Raw genomic sequence first — 7,233 nt, 5'->3', positions numbered from 1 at the left:
TAACGTCGCTGATATATTTTGCAGGCAGATAGGAATCTCAATGCGAAGCGGGATCGAGATTTCAGTCGTTTTATCCGCGGTGAACGAACAACGCGGCATTCGCGAAGAACTCGAGTTCGGCACGTGCAGGAAAAAGGATTGAGAGAAATTTTGTGGTGCACTTCCCCTCTCTCTCTTGCAGTTGCACGAGGAGCGAATAATCATTACCGTTAGATTGTGTCGGCGTAAAACGGCGGCCTGACGGCTCGCACTTGACACACCGAGCCCGCAGGGAAACTTTCTTACGCGGGGCGATTTTCCAGCCGATAATCGATGAAGATTCTCGGACGGAAAACAGGGTAGCGCGGCTGTAAAGCGAGCTGGAAGTGGGTAAGTTGTAGAACGAAATGCTATCGTGCGCCGGATTGTCGGCAGGGGTTGAATCGGCTGAAGGGGAAGCCTTGAATGGGGAAGTTAACGGGAGGGTGGCGAGAATACGGGGAAAGGAAGAGTGGGAACGGGAAGGGCTGCGAGGCAAGAGAATATAAGAAGGGGACGCGTCGATTCGGTTTTCTTGACCTCGCCAACAAACGCACCCACAATCTCCAATATTTCTTCAGATGGAATTTGCACATTCATGGATTCGGCCTTCAACCTTCCTACAGATCTGCCACCAACTTTTTTCGTGCGCTCTTAATATGACGACGTATATTATTTTACTAAAAACTCCTTTGCGTCTGGCACAACATATAAAATCGCGTGCTTGTATGTGTTTTGATTCCTTTGGTCTTCTACAAACTATAAGTTCTCCTTTATTGTAGGTGCCATCTGTGTTAAACAAGTAATTGCCTTTTCGTTTACTAATACTAATGATTTTTTTCCTCTCCGTACTACCTAAAAGAAATTAAATCAGAGTAAAGTAGAAAAATAAAAACTTATAATTCTATAATATTGATCCTTATAAAAATATGTAGTTAGATATGTTAAATATGTAGTTAAATGTGTTACATATGTAGGTAGATGTATTGAGTATGTATTTAAATATATTACATATGCAGTTTTTTCATATATGTCATATATTTTTTCACAATATGTAGAATTGTTTTATATTTAAAATACCATAGCATATATAATAAGTATATCCTCTTATATTCCGTTTAATAGACACGTTTATGAATAAAAGTAATTGCATTCAAAAGTTTTACTGAATATGTTAGTGTTCCAAGATAACATATTATTATTGATTGGGAGGAGCAATGAAGACAATGTTCATTGATTGCCTACCTATGGGTAGTGAGGTAAACATTTTTATTTCTTCCTCATTCTTATGCACCTGTTCGAGATTCCTACATATCATGCATTATAATTTCTTACACTAACAACAGAAATTCTTTTTGTCTGCACCTTTTGGTTTTGAATAACTCACATTTAACTCATAATTATCACAGATTTTCTTCCGAAGTATTTAATGATGTTTCTAAGCTGCTATGCTTAGCAACATTATTGGAATCCTTTCGACATGATTGTGCATATATTTATATCATCTTCTTCTATTGTATTCCTTGAATCATTATTATAAGAATAATCAGAACCCTTCTGTATCATCATTACTACTGTTATCGTGAGCGTAATATCTGTATAAGAGTGCGTTTCTATAGTTTCAATATTATTGTGTGTAGAACTGAGGTTATAAATATAACATTCTTCAGATCTGAACAGTATTACTTACAACGTCCTCTTCATTCTGATTTGATAATATATCTGCATTATCGTCGCTAATCAGAGTATTCGAACTCCATACATAAATTCGTAAATTCCCCATTGAAGTTATTATCAGTACGGTCTAGTACATCATTGTTGATACTTTCTTGTAAGATGACACTCCTTTCATTGAAATTTTCTAATTCGTCATCTATATCAGAGATTACATCTTGTACATCACAACTATTATCACCTATAAAATAATAATGGATCATAATTAATCATATAATTACGTCTTATCCTGCGTCTTATTAAGTTTCTGATATAAATACCTTCATTAGGCATTGTATCTTTATGAGCTGTTGTATCTTCGTTAAGCGTAGTATTTTCATGAAGCATAGTATTTTCATTAAGTGTTGTACCTTCACTAGGCATTGTACCTTCATTAAGCATTGTACTTTCACAAGACATTGCATCTTCATTATACGTTGTATCCTCTTTACGCATTGTATCTTTGTTAAGCGTTGTACTTTCATTAGGCATCCTATCTTTATTTGTATCTTTATTTATATCAACTACAAGGTATAAAGAAAAATTAGTTTTAATCAGTTATGATATATGTTAAATCGTATTATGAATTGAGATGAGTAAAACGTATAATTCTTACCAATATCCTTCAACAGCCTTACAACTGGAATGGCCATATTCAGATTTTTAGTTATAGTAGTAAGTATATCAACATTTTCTGTGGAATATAAAGAATTACAATGAGTTATTAACAAAAAAATAGATGTATATATATGATTTGCATAATAGATATATACACATATATGTATGAATTCTTTATACAATACTTTATATCGTAATTTATAAAATGACATATTTTCATTCATCTCATAACCTAATAAAAAGGGATTAAAAGAGGAAAAACAAAAAAGTGTGTACCGTTCAAAGTAATCAATGTCCTTCTTCTACGTTTCGTCTCCACACTAACAATAATAATGCTGTCCGCGCAAATATGTACCATACTTCTCGATGCAGGATTTCTTTTCTCCTTTATTCTTTTGCATTTTGTTATTACTTTTGTCTTCGCGTTTTTAGATACTTCGCAGAACATGCACTCCACGTACGCGCAATAAATCAACTCGATATTACACGTGTTATAAGCATCTCATTTTACGAACTGTAGATTTCCCGGCGAATAGAAAATTTCTATACTCTGTTTAGCGAGAGTATATCATCGGTCTGTGCATAGCCAAAGTGGGAAGGGGGTGGCGTGTAATGATTTAGTTTCTACGGATTGTTTAAGGCCGATTCAGACGGATTTGCATAAGCGCATAAACATATGCATAAGGAATTTGATTGGTCTATAAGCACGCATAAGCATGTACATGTGCATAAGGAAATGCAGCAATTAAATTCCTTATGCATATGTTTATGCGCCTATAGAAATCCGTCTGAATCGGCTTTTAATACGCGCATTAAATAGTAAATAACTAGTAGTATTCGTTTAACTATTGGCTGATTAGCTGAAATGCTATTTGATACGCGTATCAAACGATCCGTGTAAAGCCAGTGGCGCGCTACCAGTATATACGTAATATGGCACGCTAGGTCCCGGGGGGGGGGGGGGTCAATTATGTATCTTTTACTGCTGAAAAGTACAAAAATGAGCTCATTTTCTAGACTATTTATACTTTTACTGGTCAACATCTTGCAATCGATTGTGTATTATATTACTAAGTTGAAAATAACAGAAGTGAGCAACTTTACTAGAATATTTATAATTTCGTTGGTTAACATCTAGTAACTTTGCTCTTTTGTAATTTTCACCTAAGTGATATGATACACAATCGACCCCCTTGTGAATTTGTTCACTTTTGTACTTTTCACCACTAAAAGATACATAATTGAGCCCCCGGGACCGAGCGTCCCGTATTCCGTATACTGGTAGCGCGCCACTGGCTGTATACCGATCGTTTGATACACGTATCAGCATTAGCATTTCAGCTAATCAGTCAATAGTTAAACGAATACTACTAGTTATTTACTATTTAATGCGCATATTAATGGCCGATTCAGACGGATTTGCATAAGCGTATAAACATATGCATACGGAATTTGATTGGTCTATAAGCACGCATAAGCATGTGCATATGCATAATGAAATGGAGCAATCAAATTTCTTAGGCATATGTTTATGCGCTTATGCAAATCCGTCTGAATCGGCCTTAAACAATCCGTGGAAACCATTACACGCCACCCTCTTTCCACTTTGGCTATACACAGACCGATAATATACTCTCGCTAAACAGAGTATAGAAATTTTCTATTCAGCGGGCAATGTAAAGTTCGTGAAATGAGATGCTTGTAACACGTGCAATATCGAGCTGATTTATTGCGCGTACGTGGAGGGCATGTTCTGCGAAGTATCTAAAAACGCGAAGACAAAAGTAATAACAAAATGCAAAAGAATAAAGGAGAAAAGAAATCCTGCATCGAGAAGTATGGTACATATTTGCGCGGACAGCATTATTATTGTTAGTGTGGAGACGAAACGTAGAAGAAGGACATTGATTACTTTGAACGGTACACACTTTTTTGTTTTTCCTCTTTTAATCCCTTTTTATTAGGTTATGAGATGAATGAAAATATGTCATTTTATAAATTACGATATAAAGTATTGTATAAAGAATTCATACATATATGTGTATATATCTATTATGCAAATCATATATATACATCTATTTTTTTGTTAATAACTCATTGTAATTCTTTATATTCCACAGAAAATGTTGATATACTTACTACTATAACTAAAAATCTGAATATGGCCATTCCAGTTGTAAGGCTGTTGAAGGATATTGGTAAGAATTATACGTTTTACTCATCTCAATTCATAATACGATTTAACATATATCATAACTGATTAAAACTAATTTTTCTTTATACCTTGTAGTTGATATAAATAAAGATACAAATAAAGATAGGATGCCTAATGAAAGTACAACGCTTAACAAAGATACAATGCGTAAAGAGGATACAACGTATAATGAAGATGCAATGTCTTGTGAAAGTACAATGCTTAATGAAGGTACAATGCCTAGTGAAGGTACAACACTTAATGAAAATACTATGCTTCATGAAAATACTACGCTTAACGAAGATACAACAGCTCATAAAGATACAATGCCTAATGAAGGTATTTATATCAGAAACTTAATAAGACGCAGGATAAGACGTAATTATATGATTAATTATGATCCATTATTATTTTATAGGTGATAATAGTTGTGATGTACAAGATGTAATCTCTGATATAGATGACGAATTAGAAAATTTCAATGAAAGGAGTGTCATCTTACAAGAAAGTATCAACAATGATGTACTAGACCGTACTGATAATAACTTCAATGGGGAATTTACGAATTTATGTATGGAGTTCGAATACTCTGATTAGCGACGATAATGCAGATATATTATCAAATCAGAATGAAGAGGACGTTGTAAGTAATACTGTTCAGATCTGAAGAATGTTATATTTATAACCTCAGTTCTACACACAATAATATTGAAACTATAGAAACGCACTCTTATACAGATATTACGCTCACGATAACAGTAGTAATGATGATACAGAAGGGTTCTGATTATTCTTATAATAATGATTCAAGGAATACAATAGAAGAAGATGATATAAATATATGCACAATCATGTCGAAAGGATTCCAATAATGTTGCTAAGCATAGCAGCTTAGAAACATCATTAAATACTTCGGAAGAAAATCTGTGATAATTATGAGTTAAATGTGAGTTATTCAAAACCAAAAGGTGCAGACAAAAAGAATTTCTGTTGTTAGTGTAAGAAATTATAATGCATGATATGTAGGAATCTCGAACAGGTGCATAAGAATGAGGAAGAAATAAAAATGTTTACCTCACTACCCATAGGTAGGCAATCAATGAACATTGTCTTCATTGCTCCTCCCAATCAATAATAATATGTTATCTTGGAACACTAACATATTCAGTAAAACTTTTGAATGCAATTACTTTTATTCATAAACGTGTCTATTAAACGGAATATAAGAGGATATACTTATTATATATGCTATGGTATTTTAAATATAAAACAATTCTACATATTGTGAAAAAATATATGACATATATGAAAAAACTGCATATGTAATATATTTAAATACATACTCAATACATCTACCTACATATGTAACACATTTAACTACATATTTAACATATCTAACTACATATTTTTATAAGGATCAATATTATAGAATTATAAGTTTTTATTTTTTCTACTTTACTCTGATTTAATTTCTTTTAGGTAGTACGGAGAGGAAAAAAATCATTAGTATTAGTAAACGAAAAGGCAATTACTTGTTTAACACAGATGGCACCTACAATAAAGGAGAACTTATAGTTTGTAGAAGACCAAAGGAATCAAAACACATACAAGCACGCGATTTTATATGTTGTGCCAGACGCAAAGGAGTTTTTAGTAAAATAATATACGTCGTCATATTAAGAGCGCACGAAAAAAGTTGGTGGCAGATCTGTAGGAAGGTTGAAGGCCGAATCCATGAATGTGCAAATTCCATCTGAAGAAATATTGTATTTCCTGTGTTACGAGAGGATGATGTTGTGAGATGGTTAAATTGAAAAGGAAAAATATGTGCCTCAATCGTCGTTCTGTTCCTCAAATTAGAAGTTGGGTACATAACAAAATACCCAAAAACCGTAAACCATGACGTACTGGTGAGTAATATATGTTTGAATCTTTATCACAGAGAAGCATTTAAAATTATGTATACGATATTAGATGCCCTTAACCTATAACTGTATAATAATACAGTCACGATATCGAACAATAAATTACTGGTCAATAATAGTTGGTTATTCGAATATTGTAAATGTATCAATATTGTAAATGTTGATCGATATCATGTCTGTATTATTATAAAGTTATACCTCCAATGCTATAATGTAATACAATGATATCATATATCCTATAATAATATACGTATTCAAGCTAATAAAACCTAAATATTTCTTGCATGTTTCAGATCCTGACACTGAACACAGTTTCTCAGATGAGAATATATCTTTCAATTTTCTTCATATTCCATTATATTATATTATTACTATTAAACTATTATAGTCTACTTTAAGTTCAGGAATCTTTCGAAAAGATCAAAGTATACGAAACACAATCAAAAACGTACTAAAACAAACGACAAAATGTATCTACCATCTGTCTTAAGAGATAACGTATATAAAGAGATATTCAAACTTCTTTTATGTATAATATTTCGTATTGTTCTAATTTGACACGATCTCATCCCACCTTGTTATTATATCCCGAGATTTAAGCAACAAAGTATTCGGTGAGAAGTCGAGAAGCCAATCGGCTTGCCCGCCTTTTTTACAATCAAATATATACAAAGCTAATAGTACTCGTAAACATCTAATTCAGTAATCCTCAGAAACAGAGTATGTAGGATGTATTCTTCGAAGGATGTCGATATTTTTAATGAT

At 33.1% G+C, this 7,233-nt stretch overlaps 2 long non-coding RNA genes across 2 annotated transcripts in view; one reads left to right on the top strand and one right to left on the bottom strand.

Annotated features, from left to right (window-relative positions):
- Window positions 1-5,283, bottom strand: part of LOC113563302 — a 14,102-nt gene extending 8,819 nt beyond the window's left edge. Inside the window, exons 1-2 of the long non-coding RNA XR_003407398.1 lie at window positions 5,272-5,283; window positions 1,712-1,714 (exon numbers count right to left, since the gene is read on the bottom strand). This is a non-coding gene — a long non-coding RNA (uncharacterized LOC113563302). The remainder of the gene's footprint in view (window positions 1-1,711; window positions 1,715-5,271) is intronic.
- A 1,073-nt stretch (window positions 5,284-6,356) lies between these two features.
- Window positions 6,357-7,003, top strand: LOC113563262. Its single transcript, XR_003407387.1, has 2 exons — window positions 6,357-6,453; window positions 6,762-7,003. It is a non-coding gene; the product is annotated as an uncharacterized LOC113563262 (long non-coding RNA).
- Window positions 7,004-7,233: the final 230 nt, after the last annotated feature.

This window comes from Ooceraea biroi, chromosome 13 (assembly GCF_003672135.1).
Source record: "Ooceraea biroi isolate clonal line C1 chromosome 13, Obir_v5.4, whole genome shotgun sequence".
NCBI classification, from domain to species: Eukaryota; Metazoa; Arthropoda; class Insecta; order Hymenoptera; family Formicidae; genus Ooceraea; species Ooceraea biroi.
The sequence above is the reverse complement of the archived record's forward strand: the minus strand, read 5'-3'. Positions and strand labels throughout refer to the sequence as shown.